This window comes from Electrona antarctica (genome assembly GCF_951216825.1).
Source record: "Electrona antarctica genome assembly, chromosome: 1".
NCBI classification, from domain to species: Eukaryota; Metazoa; Chordata; class Actinopteri; order Myctophiformes; family Myctophidae; genus Electrona; species Electrona antarctica.
This window is the reverse complement of record NC_136806.1, coordinates 31,338,550-31,358,972: the sequence shown is the minus strand read 5'-3', so window position 1 is coordinate 31,358,972 and position 20,423 is coordinate 31,338,550.

Here is a 20,423-nt window from a genome sequence, read left to right as displayed (position 1 = left end):
GACGGCTGCCTGGGATTACCTATACGAGGCCGCTCCGCCATCATCCCCCCTAGCGACAGGCCGCAAGCCTGCAAACGTCCGCCCGAACATCTTGCTTGTTTTGTTTTCCTCCTGCGTATTTGGTTCTGTTTGTTGATCTTGGTGGGACGTTTCTCCAGCGAAAGGCTGCACTGGTTTTGTCTGCTCTGTCCCGGGCCAATTGTAGACACACCGACTGGCCTGGGCCTGCAGCTCCGTTCTGCTGCTGCCCTGAGTACACAAACGTCACCGGGGGGCTGCAGTTCAACGACAGGGTGGCCTAGCGGCTAGTGTCGCCATTATTTTGTCACTCTTATTATTATTATTATTATTATTATTATTTTCAAATAGCCTAAATATATATCCTCAAAAGTGTACTTAAGTACAGTACTTGAGTAAATGTACTTTACAGTTACTTTACACCGCTGGTCCCAATATCCACCCGCCCTGTTGTGTTTGACCACATTGCACATTCTGAGTCTGTGGTATAAGAGCATCTGCTAAATGGCAAAAAAGTTGCGTTTAACATTTTTTGGAATTGAATAGTATAATATACACCAGTATTATTTGGTTTATTTTCAAATGCCTCATTAAATGCCTCATTAACTTTGTCAGAATTGCCAATGCACAGTCAGGTCAACGGTGAGGTTCTGCGTTGAACTCCTCAGCGACGTGGCGGGAAAGAGAAACACATACAGGAAGACCTCCATGTTGTGTATTGTTGGAGGAAGCTCTGCTAGAAATGAAGGGATCACAGGAACCTGATTCGCAACCACATGGGTCAGTCTTAACTAAATAAATGCAAAGGACAGGGGAGAGAGAGAGGGGGGGGGGAGGCTGGGGGGAGAGGGGGGTGCCTGGGGGGGAGAGAGAGAGAGAGAGCGAGAGAGGGTGGCTGGAGGGAGAGAGAGAATTAAATTGGGGAATTATTTTCTCCACACAAAAAAAAAATCTCAATTACTTTGTCTGGTGGTCCTTATTCCCTGTGAAACTGAATAAAAATAGTCTACCAGGTTTTGGACGCATCGGGATGAATTGGCTCTTATTAATAAAACCTCAGCACAGTCGAATTGCACCATTTTTCAACTAATAGGCAGCATTACTGTTTCTATGAATGTTCTGCCTCATTTGAGATGACATTTTGGACATTGGAGTTAATTTGGTAGTTGGTTGGGTTTGGTAATTCAAGGCCTCTTTGTTTTAAATGAGAGAAGCTGTTCACATTTTCCTTACTTTGACTCCTACCAGTGATCATAATGTATTCAGTGTCCTCTCAGTGTGAACTCTTGACTTGGAGAAACCACTTTTCTCCCCATACATACATGGTGTTTGGATAAATGGGTGTTGTTGGAGATACCAAAAGCTTGACGTCTGACAGTAATTCATCAACGCTGACAGTTATCTTGGAAAGAATTTGCATCTAGAGGGAACGGTTTCAGTATCTCACCAAGAATTTGTATTGGAATTAGTGCCCCAGACAAAAGAAAATTCTAATCTATTTTCGAGTCTATTTTTTCCTGCATTAGGCTAAATGAAAGAAAACCTCTTTGTTGGACGGACACTGACCAACTCACAATATGGCTGTTGTGTTATATGGCCAAAACTATTTATTGTTTAAACCTAAAATAATCTATTTAGAATCAAAACATATATTACATAGATTTAAGGCCTATCCTTCGCTCTTTCCTAACAATAATTGTTTCCATACTCTTGGCTTTCCAGCTTAATATCTGCCTGTACTGTTTATTGCTTTAGAGGCAACAGAGAATAATATAATATAATTTCCTGGTAAGAAAAACAGCGACTGTTGGTCCGCTTTCAGATTCTGCTGCCATAAGTAGTTTAGGGCTAATGGCCAGTCTGCAGGTTTGTGTCAGGGGAGACGTACGTACGTGGGTTGCATGGGGACAACGTATACACATTGTAAAGACTGAGTCGTTCCCTCACAGCTGCCACCGCCAGAGCTGCAATGTTACTGTGCTCACATACTGTATCGTTATATTAACCTCAACCAATCATATTTGCACTCGCGTCGGGGATATGTTAACCTCACGCGATCATGTTTGCCCCCACAAGGTTGTTATCACGATAACCCCAGTTTATTGTGTACAACTGACAATTTAGGCATTTAGCGAACACTCTTATCCAGAGTGACAAATTCGGGGTATAAGGGGCAAAATGGCTGTGATATTGATAACCCTATAGGCAATCATCTTGGCTGTCACAATAGGGTTACGTTAACCTCTGGCCAATCATCTTGGCTGTGACAATAGGGTTATGTTAACCCCTAGCCAATCATCTTGGCTGTCACAATAGGGTTACGATAACCTCTGGCCAATCATCTTGGCTGTGACAATAGGGTTATGTTAACCCCTAGCCAATCATCTTGGCTGTCACGGTAGGACTATGTTCACCCCTAACCACACACATTTGTACACGCATTATTGCACAATGGAAGGACTTCAACCCCACCCAATAATGTCAGCTCTCACGGAATAACCATGGTCCATCAAGTTTGTTCTTGCATTAGCGATACTGGACAGAATACTGTGCCAATGTGCCAGAGACCCCTAAGGGCCCAAATTTGATTGTAACATCCATCAACTTCTATAGTAAACTGAAGATATTTGAAATCCATACGGCAGCGATGTTTCAGAAGTTTCTGTTCCATTCTCAGTACAAAAACTAACTGAAAGACGTGGCATTGTTTGCTTTGTTCATTTGTGAGCGCACTGTGTGAAGGCTTTGGGTTTGGAAGCTTCCAGTCTGTTTTATTTAATAATAACGCTGAAATGCATCTGCTCTCTAAAACGGGTCCAAACGTTATAAAAGACTGTGAAGCTTTCCTCCTGTTTCACACATTGTGTCTCTAATGGAAAAGAGTGCGAAAGGGCCACCCTGGATGAATTTCCTCTCGCTCTCGCCTTCACTTACACACTTCACGCAGGTACGCGCACACACTCGCACAACACACACGCACACAAAATAATCTCACACTATCACTCTCACACACATAAGCACGTGCACAAACCCCAACTCTCCCCTATCACCCACAAACAACCATACACCATCACAGCCCATTCTATCTGGCGTACATGTCTGCAATCCATCCAGAAGACACAGGAAGCATGCTGAACATCAGAGCGATATATTCTACTCACTAACTTTACAGCAGGATGCAATTAGTCTTATTATCAGCTGCTTTTCTCTTTATAGACTTGTTTGGTTTATCTTTTTGTTCATTTCATTGTTTCCACGCTCGGTCTTGCCTCTGTTCTAGAAACCTTTTCATGACAGAATTTGCAATGACATCATCTCTAGAGAGGATTTCTCTAATCATGATCCTAATGAACGATATGTCAAAATGTTCTCAGAGCCAAATGTGTGCGCAATATCACCGAAGCATTGTTAGTGTGTGTTGACCTCTGTTTGACAGCTGACATAGAGAATAAACCTGACCATTCAACTGTGGATTCAACCCTTATTTAACCCGGTGATGTGACTAAGAGAATATGTTCTCATCCATGCATTGATCCCGGATGCAACGTGCTGTATGCTTGTACTGTAGATTGGCCATTTTCCATGTGTGACACTGTCATGCGACAGAATATGAATTAGACATTAAATATGTTTGCAACTGGAAGTTTCTCAGTTCTTCCCGTTTCTTGACTTATGATTTACTGCACCCTTTAATGAGGTTCACCAACGCACGTGCCTCACAGTGGGGTGGCTTGACAGTAAACACTGAACAAGAGGGGGAAAAAAACATTAATTTCCTTTTTATGTATGCCTACAGCTGACCTAAACTCACAGTTCACACAGTTTCCCTGCGCTGAGCGCTATATTGCTATAGACACATAGCCTAATTTTATAGTACCATTTGTAAATCATCTTGAACAACATTAATCTATGAAAGGAACCATATAAAGTTTGAGACTGCACTTTGAAAGTACCATTCCCCCATCTCTTTGAATCAAGTGCTGCTTGATGGTCACACACTCAGTTTTTCTCAGCAGAAATGTGTTGCATTTGACTCATGAAAGTCAAATCTTATGCTCAAAGTACACTAGTGATTTTGAGGCCTAATACCACCCCATTTGCTTCTTAGCCTTGAGCTTCAATACACACACACACACACACACACACACACACACACACACACACACACACACACTGGAGACCCAGCCTGGACCAGACCATCAACAGAGGTCACATTTTAGGAACACAGCCACCAATCTATCAATCCACTCCAATGTCCAATCTGTGTACATCAAAGCAGCATGTCTTACTGTACCATTTGCCAGTGCACTCACTATGCTAGGAGTTAATTGGCCCCCAGTCAAATTCCCCACTAATTATCTCCAAAGTCAAATTGACTTTGGAGATGATGATGTATTTACAGACGATCTACTTTTCCAGAAATAGTTGAATATTTGGTTACTGAATGAAATGCTTGCAGCTCATACAAAACACCTTTATTGCAGCAATTAACATTATAAGATGTTACGGTCGCTGCCGATGTTTACAGTTACCTTTGGAGAGTCAATGCGTCGTAATTCTAGCTCCGTATCATGATTATCCGGCTGAAAATAGTCCCATCGTTTTTTAGCCTGCCGACACATAAGCCAAGCTTCCGCGATTCGACTGGACTCACAAACAAAGAGCAGAGCGAGCCAAGATTGTCTATACCCCCTCGTTCACTTTGCATTGGAGTCAGTTTGTTATAGGTCGATTTCCGGTTACGTCATAACGCTTCCTGATAATTCAGATAAGTGCATTATAGGCATGAATGTTTCATGATATTGGCCAAAGCATCACACACAAGGACTTCAAATAATAGTAAAATATGGGAGGGTAGCGTCAAGGTCCATTTCAGCCACTGAGTGGTGCTGGCCACTCCGATGTGTGTCTGTCCCTGTGTATGTCCGAGTATGGAAATAGCATTGCTTGGCCACCAAGTGTCAGTGTTGAGCAGCCTACACACACACACACACACACACACACACACACACACACACACACACACACACACACACACACACTACAGTATGAGTAGTACAGTACAGTATGAACAGTACAGTATGAGTAGTACAGTACAGTGTATTATGAACAATACAGTACGAGTAGTAAAGCACAGTACGAGTAGTACAGTACAAGTAGTACAGTATGAGTAATACAGTAGACAGTACAGTACGTATGTGTAGTACAGTACAGTACAGTATAGTACAGTTCAAGTAGTACACACACACACACACACACACACACACACACACACACACACACACACACACACAGCATCACTCAGTTTAGACTGGTCTGATTTTGAAAAGGTTTGTCACTTTAATTAAAATATATTTTTTGAAAACAAGCATTAATTTGTGCCTTTCTGAAACAGAAATGTATGTTTTGCTGTACTAGCCTGAGCGCTAAATGGATAACACGCGCGGCGTGCCCCCACCCATCCTCCTCACTCTCCAAAAGCAACCATACTATTCTCATACAGCCGATGTGTTCTGCTCTTCCTGCCAAACATTCTCACAGGTCCAGGGTCTGCAAGTTAACCACCACCCCTTGACACCAATTCATACGGGTTAATTGACAATCAAAATAACTGGAAAGAAAACGATCATTTATAAAAGTCAAAATTTTGTCTGGGTTATAACCGTTATATAGGATTAAGAAAATACAATACATCAGCCTTTGGATGAATAGTCTTCTTTATTGTTTTTTTTTTAATATGGTTGTTTCTCTTCAGGGAACTTGTGGTCACGTTGAGCTTTGGATCTTGGCTCTGAAGAGATTGAATGGATATAGAGCCATAGTTTGTAGACATCGGATAGGAAAACATGTAAATGCCACATCCCTATTCCCTCTGTTTCTAACCAATACATGGTGTAAGTGTAGATCTGCCGTACATGCTGCCTGGGAATCGGTGAAGGTTGCTAGTTTGACCCTTGGCTCGCCCATTCAGGGGTGTAACACAAATATTGTGGTCCTGTTTACAACTTTGTTTCAACAAATAAAAGATATTATACTGCACCTACAGTATAGGCCAGACATTGCAATAGTAATCATTCAAGGTTTTTTATGATCCTTAGGGTCTTCCAAATAACATAAAACATGTAGTATTATATCAATTTTGGATCATGGTAAATCCAGGGGTTGAAAGTTGGAGTATCATTAAAAAGCAAACCATTAGGCAAAAAAGTAAAATTGTAATTATGCTTTAAGAAGCATTAATGTGTCAAACTAGGGGGTTTTCATGATTCTGAATCCATTCCAAGCATTAGTTTTGCACGAAAACCACTCATTGAGCTAAATTAGGCTATAGCCACACATTAGGCTATAGCCCACTGTGCTGACCTCATCACATTTGGGCACATTTGGGCAAGTGGCTATGGCCGTTTTTAGCCCAAGGAGTGTTTTTTGTGTGTCGGAAGTGTCCACGAGCAAGACACTTAATTCCTGAAGGTGGCTGTATGCTACCATTTTAGGTTATCACCCTTTCACCTTTTAGGTGGAAACCTTTTACCTAAAGTTATTTTTCAAGAATTGTCCACCATGCTACGGTGATAGGGTGATATCGAGTGGGCCCGAGTTGGCAGGGTGAGTTCGGTTAGTAAAAACAGAAAGATGTGCTGAGGTGAGCGGTGACTCGCGTATCACAGTGATGTTGTGTTGTAGTTTTCTGACCACCGTTTAATCCCTTCTTCCCAGCATCCATGACATCACTTTAACAGAGACAGACATGTACAGTACATGAAGAGACAACTCACTGGACAGACATATAGAGTACATGAAGAGACAACTCACTGGACAGACATGTACAGTACATGAAGAGACAACTCACTGGACAGACATATAGAGTACATGAAGAGACAACTCACTGGACAGACATATAGAGTACATGAAGAGACAACTCACTGGACAGACATGTACAGTACATGAAGAGACAACTCACTGGACAGACATATAGAGTACATGAAGAGACAACTCACTGGACAGACATATAGAGTACATGAAGAGACAACTCACTGGACAGACATGTACAGTACATGAAGAGACAACTCACTGGACAGACATATAGAGTACATGAAGAGACAACTCACTGGACAGACATGTACAGTACATGAAGAGACAACTCACTGGACAGACATATAGAGTACATGAAGAGACAACTCACTGGACAGACAAGTACAGTAAATGAAGAGACAACTCACTGGACAGACATATAGAGTACATGAAGAGACAACTCACTGGACAGACATATAGAGTACATGAAGAGACAACTCACTGGACAGACATATAGAGTACATGAAGAGACAACTCACTGGACAGACATATAGAGTACATGAAGAGACAACTCACTGGACAGACATATAGAGTACATGAAGAGACAACTCACTGGACAGACATATAGAGTACATGAAGAGACAACTCACTGGACAGACATATAGAGTACATGAAGAGACAACTCACTGGACAGACATATAGAGTACATGAAGAGACAACTCACTGGACAGACATATAGAGTACATGAAGAGACAACTCACTGGACAGACATATAGAGTACATGAAGAGACAACTCACTGGACAGACATGTAGAGTACATGAAGAGACAACTCACTGGACAGACATGTAGAGTACATGAAGAGACAACTCACTGGACAGACATATAGAGTACATGAAGAGACAACTCACTGGACAGACATATAGAGTACATGAAGAGACAACTCACTGGACAGACATATAGAGTACATGAAGAGACAACTCACTGGACAGACATGTACAGTACATGAAGAGACAACTCACAGCATCAGGAAGAAGAGACAACAGCAACAACACTACTTGTAGGTCCCTATCCAAACCACTTATTTGTAGTTCATCATCACTGAACAAAATCTAGGCATATATTTTCATATCTTTGCTCGCCTGTCATGACCGTATGTTGATTCGTATCTGTCACCACTGTCAACGGAATTCGGAAATATCCTGAAATGGGTAGCGTGGTAAGTATTGTTAAGTATGCGTGGTATTGGTAGGGTGGTAAGTATTGTTAAGTATTATATGCGGTGGTATTGCCTGTGAGTTTCGTTGCATGCCACGCAGCAAACCCAGATGTGGATGTATTGATCGCTATCAGCCGAGCGGCAACATAAATGAGGGTTAAATGAGAATGCTCTCTGAAAGGAACCATATTGCATGCATTCAGGTCTTTGTTTCCAAACACAATGCTCCAGATACACATCTTTCTGCATAATCACAGGGTTTTGCTCACAGTTCGTTGTTTTGACAGCGCTGCATCAACTGTTTGGACAGAGACTAAGCTTAGCTAAACTCTTTGAGCTGGGTGTTAGCCCTTTTGCATTTCTCAAGTGTATGCGTGAATCTCAGCATTTTGGGCCTTCAAAGATTAACAATATTTATCTATCTATTGACATGACATTTGTAACCATATTACACTACTCTCTTGCCCTGCATTACAACATGAATTGCTACACATTCCCAGTTATTTTATACAAAGCAGCTGTATGTCCTAGATTCACTTTTGTACTTTACAACACACTGATAGGCGCTCGGCTGGTGCAGACACAAAGTATGTCCAGTCTAGGCCTAGGGCCTCGAATCCACCGTGGTGTATCCGGCTTGGCTGAACATTTATCTATATAATATGAACACATTTGTCTGTGTTTTCGGACAGTAGATTGGATCGGGATTCGAACCCGTGGTGCGCTGTCAGGCTGGCATTGCAGCCTAGGGTGCCCGGCCGGACCACCACGCCGGTGGCCCGGGCCCATTTGGCTGAATTGAAGGGAGGCAAGATGGGTGAGGAGAGCAACTCCTACGGCATGGGCAGCGCCTGTCAGTGGGCGGGGGGGTGCTACATCCACCCGGTGGAGGCTCCTCACTGGCATGTAAGCCAGTAGGGTACAATAGCAGTGGCAACACAGAAATATGAGGGGAGAATACATTGACATTATTATTACAAACATAATCAATACAAAATATTTATTTTACAGTATTTTCTTCCCCACAATTGCAAGATTTCACTTTTTAGATACTCCTCTGCAGTTCTTGCTTAGATGTGTGTACTTTAATATCTTGCCGTGGATCCGCTCTTAACCCAAGCAATATTATCCAACTGAGGGCTGGCATAATTATGTGACGAGGGCTGATGCAGCCGTGCCCGAGGCTGAATATCTAGGGCAGCAAACAAATGTCAGGTGATAATTTGTATATCGCAAACCTATAGCTTTATTTATTGTTAAAGCCAATGAGGAAATAGCCTTCGATCAACACTTTAAATTAGTAGATTAACATTACTGTCAACATAACAAGGAAGTGCCCTGGTGCACGAAATGGTATAGTCCCTCTGGGATGTTTCATGAGGAATTGACTCAGTCTCGCCTTTATTGGGTAGTTGGACAACAGCCATTCCACTTTCTTAGTTTTGGTTCCTCTGTACATAGATAACTCCTCAGCCGTGAATTCCACCCAACCATCAGCAGGAATTAGTGTCTAGTTTTTAACCTTTTTATCTAGTTTATTTTTCTAGTAAATTATTATTTTGTTCTGTAAAGCGACTTTGAGTACCTTGAAAAGCGCTATATAAATCGTATGTATTATTATTAGTAGTATGTTGGGCGGCCGTGAGGCTGGTTACAGGTTACTGTGTAATGAAGATAAACAAGAATGTCATAACTGCCAGGTGCAGCAAGCTCTTGTAGCTCTTGTTAGCTTCTGTTGCCAGTCACGTTCCACTTCTCACTTTCTCGCGTTCTCAAACCCCTTATACAACAGCAGCCAATATGGCTTCACGTTGCGGCGTTCAAATTATGTGTTTTATGCCGTTCAGACTATGGGTTTTATGGGTAAGTCTCCCATTGGCTTAGAGGCAGCCTAGAGGAAGCCAATCATGGTTCTGATGAATTGAAAATGGAGTCCTATTCATGGTTTCGTCCTTTTTGTATTGACTTGTGCTTCAATTACAATGGAGCATAATTTATACAAGAAAGTATGTGGAGAACTTAGAAATCGACATTGTCCATTTTCTATAGTGTAGACATAGACACCTTCTGTAGTATAGACACCTGAGACTACAGTGACAGGAAATGTATCTCCATTCGTCTAATTGCCTGCTTGTTCTTATCCGACGTTTGTGAGCCTGCTTTGTGTCTGTCATGTGTGGCGTGTACCTGTCATGTCAGAGCTGAACTTCACCCACCCACCCTCGTCTTGACTGAGCAACAGACAAAAAAGGCCTCACGAGTTCATCCAAGAACTTAGCTCGGGTCAGAGCCACCCTGCAGGAATCCCGGCAGTCTTGAGACCCAGCCAGATGCAATTAAGATGGGTAGCTTTAAAAGAAAGTAGCGCCCCTCTACATCTGCATTGTCTCCCTTTCACTCTTCATATTCCTTTTCTATCCCAGTTGCCATTCACTTGGAACGCCTTTGAGATCATCGTCTTTTCCATTCCCACAGGCAGCTGGAACAAGTTACCAGCCTGCCAGGCCATCACGCCAACAGGGAGACGCAGATGGTTCAATTCTCATGTCACTCCGTCTGCTTGGCAAGAGACATGGTGAAATGTGTGTGTGTGTGTGTGTGTGTGTGTGTGTGTGTGTGTGTGTGTGTGTGTGTGTGTGTGTGTGTGTGTGTGTGTGTGTGTGTGTGTGTGTGTGTGTGTGTGTGTGTGTGTGTGTGTGTGTGTGTGTGTGTGTGTGTGTGTGTGTGTTGAAGCTCAAGGCTAAGAAGCAAATGGGGTGGTATATACTGCATGTACACGGACAAACAGACAATATACATTATAAACATGCCTTCTCAACATAATTATTTATTCGTTCATAATATGCACAGCGCATACATTACACAAACATACGCATGTTTATACAGAATTGCACATAAAGTACATGCACACACATTCATATTTACTTAATGATAATTATGTTTTTCATGCTCTCTGCCACTCAGCATTTGTGCCTCTAATGGCTTTATTCAAAACATATTCTCTTTGGAACTCATGTGACTGCTTTTGTTTGGAGAAGGCCATCGTGAAGACAAAGATCACTGGGGGAAAAAAATAAAAAAAGATTTGGGTCTTCCTACGTTATACTGGAAGGCTTTCTTTTTCTTTTCTTTTCTTTTGTGTGTGCGTATCGTTTGTTTTCAGCGAATGGGCCACGTTACAATTCGAGGGTAGCTGCAGCCTGTCCAATTGTTGAGTGAATGTTTAAAGGTTTGTTGTCACACCGTACCTCATTTTGGCAGAGGAGGCAGGCTGCGTTCCTGTGGCAGAGGACATGGTCACCGCACTCGTCAAGGCCTCTCGCTCACCACTGCAGGGAGGACAGACTATACGACGGCTTTTGCGTGAATGTGTGTGCCTGTCTCTTCTGCGTGCATGTGTGTCCGTCTTTGGGGTGTGTGATTATGTGTCTGTTGGAATGTCTTGCGTGTGTGTGTGTGTGTGTGTGTGTGTGTGTGTGTGTGTGTGTGTGTGTGTGTGTGTGTGTGTGTGTGTGTGTGTGTGTGTGTGTGTGTGTGTGTGTGTGTGTGTGTGTGTGTGTGTGTGTGTGTGTGTGTGTGTGTGGTTAAGGGTGCAGACAGGGCAAGTCAGAGGTATCCAATAGAAGAGAGAAGACCTCACTGACAGCAGTAGACAGGTGGCAAACCTTACAATAACAGTTCGCAGAGTGAAGTGTGTGTGTGTGCGCTCGTGCGAATCTGCATGTGTGTTCACTGGCGCCAAATAGGGGTGAAAAGGTTAGTGAAGTTCAAAGGGCCTCCAAAGATCTGTGGTTTAGATTTAAATGTTTAATAAATATGATTAGATATCCAGTTATCATGTTATGTCATGGTTCCCAGAATTACAGGCAGCTCTCCTCTCCGTGTCTGTGTGTTTGTATGCCTGTGTGTTTCAGTGAGTGCATGTATACTGTTTATGTGTGAGTGTGAGTTAACGTGTGGGTGTGAATTGTCTGTCTGCGAGTTATTGCGTGCACGCATACGTGTGTGCGTGCGTGCGTGTGTGTGTGTGTGTGTGTGTGGACTGTGGACCACCCCCTCTTTCACCCGCGCACCCCGCTGCTGAAGAATCTCACCCAGTGCAGTGAGTTCAGTTCAGTCTCTCATCCCCACCGCATCATTATAAGGTTATCATGTTTGCCAGAGCCACGGCAAGTTAGTCCACAGTCCACACAGTGAGGCAGTGGTGTCAATGTGACACTGTCAGAGTGTAAATCAAGTATCCACTCTGGATTTGACTAGATGTGTGCACGCTCTAATGAACATTTTATGCATGACAGTGGGCAATAACTCAGAAATATGCAAAACACGACACGAGTCATGACGACAAAACCAAAGTTGAAAAGTTATCCTCCCCCTTTCTCTCTCTCTCTCTCTCTCTCTCTCTCATCTGCAATGCTGAATCTGCCATACATGTCAGGATGTCCACATAGTATGGGGTGCCTGTTCGTTGGGGGAGGCCGGGTTATATGGCGAGGTAAAAACAAAAAAAAAACAGGAAGGTTATCTGGATCGCCGCTGACATTCCAAACCAGAGGAGGGTTGGTGTGCAGAGACCATAGCTCGCTTAATTGAAGACACATTGGGAGAGATGTCTCGTCATGTGCCAAATAAACAGAGGGGTTCCACACCACAGGGCCGTCTCTATACAATCCTGGTGCAAGAGGGACCTCTACTGGTCGGGCTGGTTGTCAGAACAACAGCAGCATGGATGGATGGGTTCAGCCTGTTCATGTGTTTGGGTCAAATGTGAACGACTGAAATGCTTCTCGTCTGACTAAATGGAGATACAGGACGTTCAAATGAAGGCATTAATCACCTTAAATAGTTCCTTGTGGGAGTTTGTGCGTGGGTGGGTGATCGGGGTTTAGAAACGTAATCAAAATGACGTAATCGCACTCTGTAGCCAACCTCGAATCACATGTTCTCGTGGTTCTTTTGGGCGCGTTAGATGCATTTTTTGTTTTGTCTTTCGGGTAGAACTAGAATGGCATACGTTATGTAAGTTTTACCACTTTTTCATATATTCTTTTTTCACTTCATGACTTTATGTCATGTTTGTAATTATTGTGTGAAGCTGCGAACATGTATAGGCCAAATTAGTGGCTGGTTTTACATCACGGCTGTCACGCCGAGGTAGGAGAGCGCTGATTTAAGATGCACCGGCAGCCGTTTGGACGAGGCCTGCATGATTTACATCCATGAAGTGGTGAGGGGACTGATTCTAAGAGCAGAGAGAGGAGTGGGTGTAGTGGAAACAGTGATAAGAGAGACATATCCCTCCTCCATTGTCTGGGGGGGGGGGGGAAATATACCTTTGAGGGTTTGTTTTTTAGCAGGGATCCTTAACAGACCTTAACCCCTCTCCATTCTGCATTGTAAGAGAAAAAGGGACACAGGCATGCACGAACGCACTCACGCGCACACACACACACACACACACACACACACACACACACACACACACACACACACACACACACACACACACACACACACACAGTTGGATGTCTCAAGTGGAGAGGTGAAAAGAAGATGAAAACAGAGGAGAAACAGAGTCCAAGTACAAATAAATGCCACAAGACGGAGAGATAGGAAAAAAAAGAAAGGAAACCTGCCCTTGCATACAAAAGGTATTTCAGGCTGGTGGGGAAATGGATTGCAGATGTCTTTACCACCACCAGAACCTGAGGAGGAAATGTTTCCAAACTGGTACACCTTGTTGTAGACCCTGTAGGTGCCAGCAGCATGCACGCCCTGACCTCTTGCTGTTCTCACGTCGACAATGAAGTTAACTAGCTTACCGCTACGCCTGATTTATTGTGTGACTGTCAGCGTTGCTTAGTGTTAGTCTATTTTAGTCGACTAAATGTCATGCGGTTTTAGTCGACGAAATCTACAGTTGTTTTTTGTCGACAGAAATGCATTTTTGCGGGACTTGATGCCGTCTTAATGGCAGATCTACAAGCTCACACCGCGTTGCAGCGTGATACGTGAGCTTGTAGATCGGCTATTTTCAGCATGCAACCGAGTGTAAAATGACTTGTCTTTTACTTATACTGGATCTCTTGTCCACTAGTCCTTTCCTACCATTTTAGTCTAGTTTTTATTTGTTGACGAAATTGTCAATAGTTTTAGTCATCAAAGCGTACTTTTCATTTAGTTTCCACTTAGTTTTCGTCAATGAAAAAAGGTAGTCGACGAACATTTTTCGTTCATAGTATTAGTCGACGAAATTCAACACTGGTGACTGCCGAAACTAGCAACTTCACAGCCTCAGCTCGTGGATCTGCACTTTATATTCCGTTGTATGGTCGAGCATAAATTAGGCTTAAGGAGTGATCCTTACGCCTTTCAGAAATAATCAGCGACAGACAACGATGCGTCATTTAGCTTACATTTTTGTTTAACAAAGGATTTACTTGTTATCTTAGAATTATGATGTGCCTTGATTTCTTTTTTTTTCTTCCTTTTTGCTGCCAGCCCTTTTGTATAAATGTGCAATTTAATGCTCTAATAAAATTTTATAGAGTGTGAAATGCACAGGCAATGGTATTTTATGTCTCCTTGTTTATATCGACAGAACACTGAGACAAACACAGAGTTGGAGGAAAGGGGGGAAAGTACCAACAGGAACCAACTACAGTCCAGACAACGTGACGGGTAACACATTTCTTTTTAAATGTATCCATTATGATCTGCTTTAAATGAGAGTAAATAGTTTTACTACCTTCATTCTTGTAGCTACAGTGACCACTACACATTTTACATTTAGATGGGAGATGACCTCAAGAGGCATGGACGCTCACAGCACAGCAGGAAAGGACTCTGGATGGCACGTCTACACAAGAATTCTACGGACGGTCCTAGATGTCACGTGCGAGAGGACCACATCAGAAACGTGGCCTCCCCCAGGTCACGGACAAGGTCAGAGAGAGACACACAGATATTAGCATTGTGTTTGTGAGAAAATCTATCATATATAGAGATATAATTTTCTGTCCTAATCCCAAATTATGGCAAATTTTGTAGTACATCTTATGAAAAATGTCTGGTCCCTAAGTCTGCCCACATAAAATAATAGTAATAGTGTCTATTTTACAATTTCAGCATTTTGCAGGTCTACACTCACACAACAACACAAGTCACCTCTCAACTGTCAAAGGTTTAAAAAACTAAACAAGAGCTCTTGGGTGGTAAAGTGCCTGCCCACCACCGCGTAGTCTGTGGGTTATACTTTGAATCCACTGTAGTGCATCCGGCTTTGTCAATAATCTATATTTATATATGTGGCACAGTCGGTAGTGCTTTCGCCTCACAGCTAGAAGGTCCTGGGTTTGATTCCCGCTGGGGATGCTGTGGGCGCTGGGGGCGTGTACTCTCCTCCGCGTCATCAGTGCCGATACCTGAGGCGGAGCTGGCGAAAGGGCCTTTCTGTGTGGAGTTTGCATGTTCTCCCCGTGTCCCCTAGGGTAGGTACCCTCACAAAAAAACATGCAGTAATCCTCTAAACTACCTCCCACTGGCCAGCCGGGGCGCCTGATGGAGGGGAAAGGAACTGGTCGGAATAACGTGTTCCTTCCACACGCTACGTCCGGCCGGGGAAACACTCCCCTGTCAGGTGAAAAGAAGCCACTTGGACTCCTCATGCATAGAAGGAAGCATGAGGTCAGTCCGCGGCCCCCCCAGGTTGGCAGAGGAAGTGTAGCGCCCAGGATTACATTAGATTACATCCGATTTGCTCGTCTACAATGATGTAAATTCTCCATTCATTGTCAATAGCATTTAATTTTTGTGTTAGGACAAAAATCTTCATTATAGTTGAATATCTTTTATACTTGTTCAATCCAATTCACCCACAAAGGGATTGAACATGTGAAATGAAGATCACCAATTACAGTTTCTACCTTGATTTACCTGGTCAGTACTTTTTATGGGAAGAGCAGATGGTCTCAATTCTTTGTACGCTCATAATATAAATTACCCTGCGACAAAACTTTATTACAAACTTTATCACTTTTATTACAAAGTGCTATAGGTAGAGCGACAAAGCAGCCGAACGTCGTGCATTTTTGAAAATCAAACAAAGTCTCAAGTTCATGACCGGTGTCCGTCCGGTTTCATGGCGGTAACCCCCGATGTGACATCGTCAGTTGGGATTCTCCTTTGGAGCAATTTATCACACGTCGACGAGAGACCCGCCAGCAATATCAGCGATGTAATAATGATGAAATACGGCTGCCATAATATCAGTCAAACTTCCTTGCCAGGGTAAATACTGTTGCGGCGTTGAAGGTATACGTCTCAACATAAAACACAAAGGCCCATATGTCTTGCAGACATGCCATAAGGGCTGGAGGTATGCTGACATGTGTCTCGTGTGGTAATAAAGGGACTTAAGGGAGGCTTTACATCCCAGCCAGCTGAGCCAGTTGCTCTGCTTCACCTGTGGACTTGATGATGCGGACACCTGTGGCACGCACGCACGCACGCACGCACGCACGCACGCACGCACGCACGCACGCACGCACGCACGCACGCACGCACGCATGCATGCACGGTTAACACTGCATTCACCTCGTTGTGTATTTTACTATTTTACCATCATGGAGAATAGTATATCTCTGATTAGACTGCACAAACTGTAGTTACTGGGTGGAGCCCAGTTCAGTGTGTGTGTGTGTGTGTGTGTGTGTGTGTGTGTGTGTGTGTGTGTGTGTGTGTGTGTGTGTGTGTGTGTGTGTGTGTGTGTGTGTGTGTGTGTGTGTGTGTGTGTGTGTGTGTGTGTGTGTGTGTGTGTGTGTGTGTGTGTGTGTGTGTACAGGAATACACACTGTATACAGTATGTTCACTTGACGTGGCCACTCATTTTGTTTACATCGATGGGCTCTTTCCACGGGTGATGTCATTGTTTCTGCGACACACGTGGGTGTCACCGCTCGGATCTGGCGCTCGTTGCCGCCTCCGAGCGCTCCAAATCCCGACACCTCACCCTCGTGTGTGTTTACTCACGGCCCTGCTAAACATTTACATATCCCTCCAAACACGGTGTCAGCCAGCGAACCGCATCACTTCACTCTGTTTTGCATTAGAAATGCAAGCGAGCAAATTTGCCTCTCCCTGCGAGATGCGGCGAGTAAAGTTCCCCCAAAAACATCCATAGTAATCAATCTGTGGAAAACCAAACAGCGGTATACACGGAGGACATTGGGGTAAACAACTTTCAACTTCAGCTGGGTTGAGACTTGTCTCCGAGAGGCAGAGAATTAGAATTGACTCCATATTTCACGAACACTTTTGTCTTATGGTTCAAGTCTGGAGCCGTAGACAACAGCACGTTGTTTTAACTAAAGAGTTTGTTGTTATATCTCAGACAGAGAAAGGCTTCTCAAAATGTTCCCTCGGGTCCTGTAAATGTCTCATAAATATGCCCTATTTACAATAATTGAACGTCTTCCAAAACTAAGCACTTCTATTTATGTGTCGTATACGTCCAGTACATGCTTACACCATGTCATCTGTGTTTGCTCAAGCAGGTGTGTCCACAAATGTAACAGTACTGTGTAGTAAATACAAGTCTCTCGGTCTCCATTTTAACAAGTCTCACCTCTTTTTTAATGGATATATCCTGGAGTTAAATATCTCTAATGTGTTTTCCCTGGCCGTGTCGAGCGGAGAGCATAAACATGCTATTCTTGCCATAGCTATAATTGTTCTATTAATAATCCCCGTATAAGGTCTTTCTCTGGCCCGAGTGCGTTCGGCGTGGAAGGGGTGCTCGGGTATTTATTGTGTGCAAACGCGACTCGTTTCCAGCCGCAGCACGTTGTTAATCTCTGGCTACACCTCTGGCAATCAGAGGTGCTTTAGGACGGCCTCCTTTAGCGCTTGGCAGTCAAGAGGGCAAACTGTTTGCTGGTATGGCTGCCACATAAGACCCTCGTGGTCCTTTATGGGGGGACCGACCTTGAAAACATGCAGCATATGGGCCCCTGCACCCCAATATATATAGTATGCAGTGCATAACCTCGCTGTCAGATGACCGTTCCCTTTTTATTATTATTTTAGCAAGCATTTTAAAAGGTAACCGGAATGTTCGCCTTAAAACACGCTCGCCCTCATGTGTTTTTTACGCCGACCGCTCGGTGGGGTGGTTCTTGTATTTGTTTTACTGAGAATAAGGTTAGAAATAAGTTTAGGGTTAGGCGTACTTTTACTGGGGTTACGTTTTGGAATAGGGTTATAGGTTTTGGCACCGTTTTACTAAGGTTAAGGTTAGGAATAAGGTCAAGCAACGACACACACGCACGCACGTACACACACACACACACACACACACACGCACACGCACACGCACACAGGCAGAAAGCAGAAAATGTGGCTTTGGGTTATTGGTTAGGTGTTCAGGTTTTGGTACCCAGGCAGCAGCAGCATTGGCCAGGTTAATGCGTGGGTGAAATAGGCTCCCTTGCCTCCCTCCCACCCTCCCTCTCAACTCCCCCTCCTCTCCCTTATCCCTCTCTCTCTAGGCTGGACAAGAACTGCTACTGAAAAGTGTCTGAAGTGGAAGTGCAGGTCAGGAAGCACCACCCTATGCCCCTACAGGAAGTTATACGTTACATCTGTTTACATTCCCAGGTCATGAAAAAACACTTTGTGATTGGTTGGGGAGGGGGGTGGACAGCTTCCGAAATACACACAACGGAAATCACGTACTATAGACACTTTCAGATATAGTCAGTGTTGATTTTTACAGCAAATCTTGATTTTAGTTTTAGTCATAGTCTTTTGAATAGTTTTCATTTAGTTTTAATAATAAGATTTTAATCGACTAAATCTACAGTTGATTTAGTCAACTATAATGTATTTTGGCGGGCCTTGATGCCGTTATAATGGCTGATTTTACAATTGCTGAAAATTGAAGATCTACAAGCTCACGCTGCGACACGTTTTGAGCTTGTAGATCTGCCATTGTCAGCATGCAAGTGTAAAATCACTTGTGTCTTTTATTTATACTGGATCTCTTGCCTAGTCCAGACATTTTAGTCTAGTTTTTATTTGTTGACGAAACTGTCAATATATTTAGTTTTAGTCATCATGGTTTAATTTAGTTTCCATTTAGTTTTCGTCAGTGAAAAAACACCCACCCACCAATAACACTCTCGCTGTTTGAGCTCTGGGCCGACATCACACACTTAACCTCCCTCCCTCTCGTAGCCATGTTATAACAACATGGCTACTTATGAACTGCATCAATAATTTGATACAAGAGATCGATTTAAACATGATTTTATTTGCTTACACGCTTCCACCTTCCCACAGCAACATAAACAGAGGCACATAACCTGTCTGTTGTTCCGAAATAACAGACCGCAGAATGCCATGATTCATCAGTCAGAATCGTGTATTTTACACGCAAAAGGTCAGACAAACAATAGCTGTGAAAGAGACTGTTTTGTATGCACAAGACAGAGAATGCTCTGATGGGAGAATTATGTGAGACTCTAAAGGCAAGGGTCTTAACCACATTGACAGGCATGCATGCACCCTGAAATACAACAACTTATTTGAAGAGCTTCCTCTAACTTGGGGCTCTGTGAATGCATGCACTGACTCGTTGGTTGCTCGGCTGCAATCACACTGCATCTCACCCCGTTCAAATGAATGGTGGATGCCACAGACTCTGCTCCATGTCAAATGAATGTTGGATGCCACAGACTCTGCTCCATGTCAAATGAATGGTGGATGCCACAGACTCTGCTCCATGTCAAATGAATGTTGGATGCCACAGACTCTGCTCCATGTCAAATGCATACATTTTGTCACACACCATTATCAGCCAGCGGCCTATTTCCTTTGTGGTCCTTTTATATATGTTCAATCAAATGATGTCATGTTGCCTGATGTGATATGTACAGTATGTGGTGTAAAAAGTGTCAGTGCATGACTGCATGTCAGTCCAAGCACCCAAGTGCAAGAATATGTCCTTGTAGGCATAGTGCACTCCTTCCACAAATAGGGCCTAAATTAGTGTCAGGCTGAAGAAGGGAAATCATTATGGGAACTTCTTGTTGAACAGTTGACATGTCGGTTGACACTCACTCGCTCAAAGCATGAAATGGACTTACATTGTTCAAATGTTTCTGCATGGCTGCATATACATTTTCAATATTCCTGTGGCTATATTGCAATTTTCCTGTGATTCTGAATGGCGAGGAAGAATGAACATGAATGAACCAAAACAACAACTATACGAGTAGGCTATACGTAATCCTTTATTGCACTTGATGTTTAAAAGTGAATCCACACGGTGTTCCAACTGAGTGTGTTGAGTGAGTGTCCAACTCAGTGTGTGTGCAATTTGTTTTTTTGTTTTTT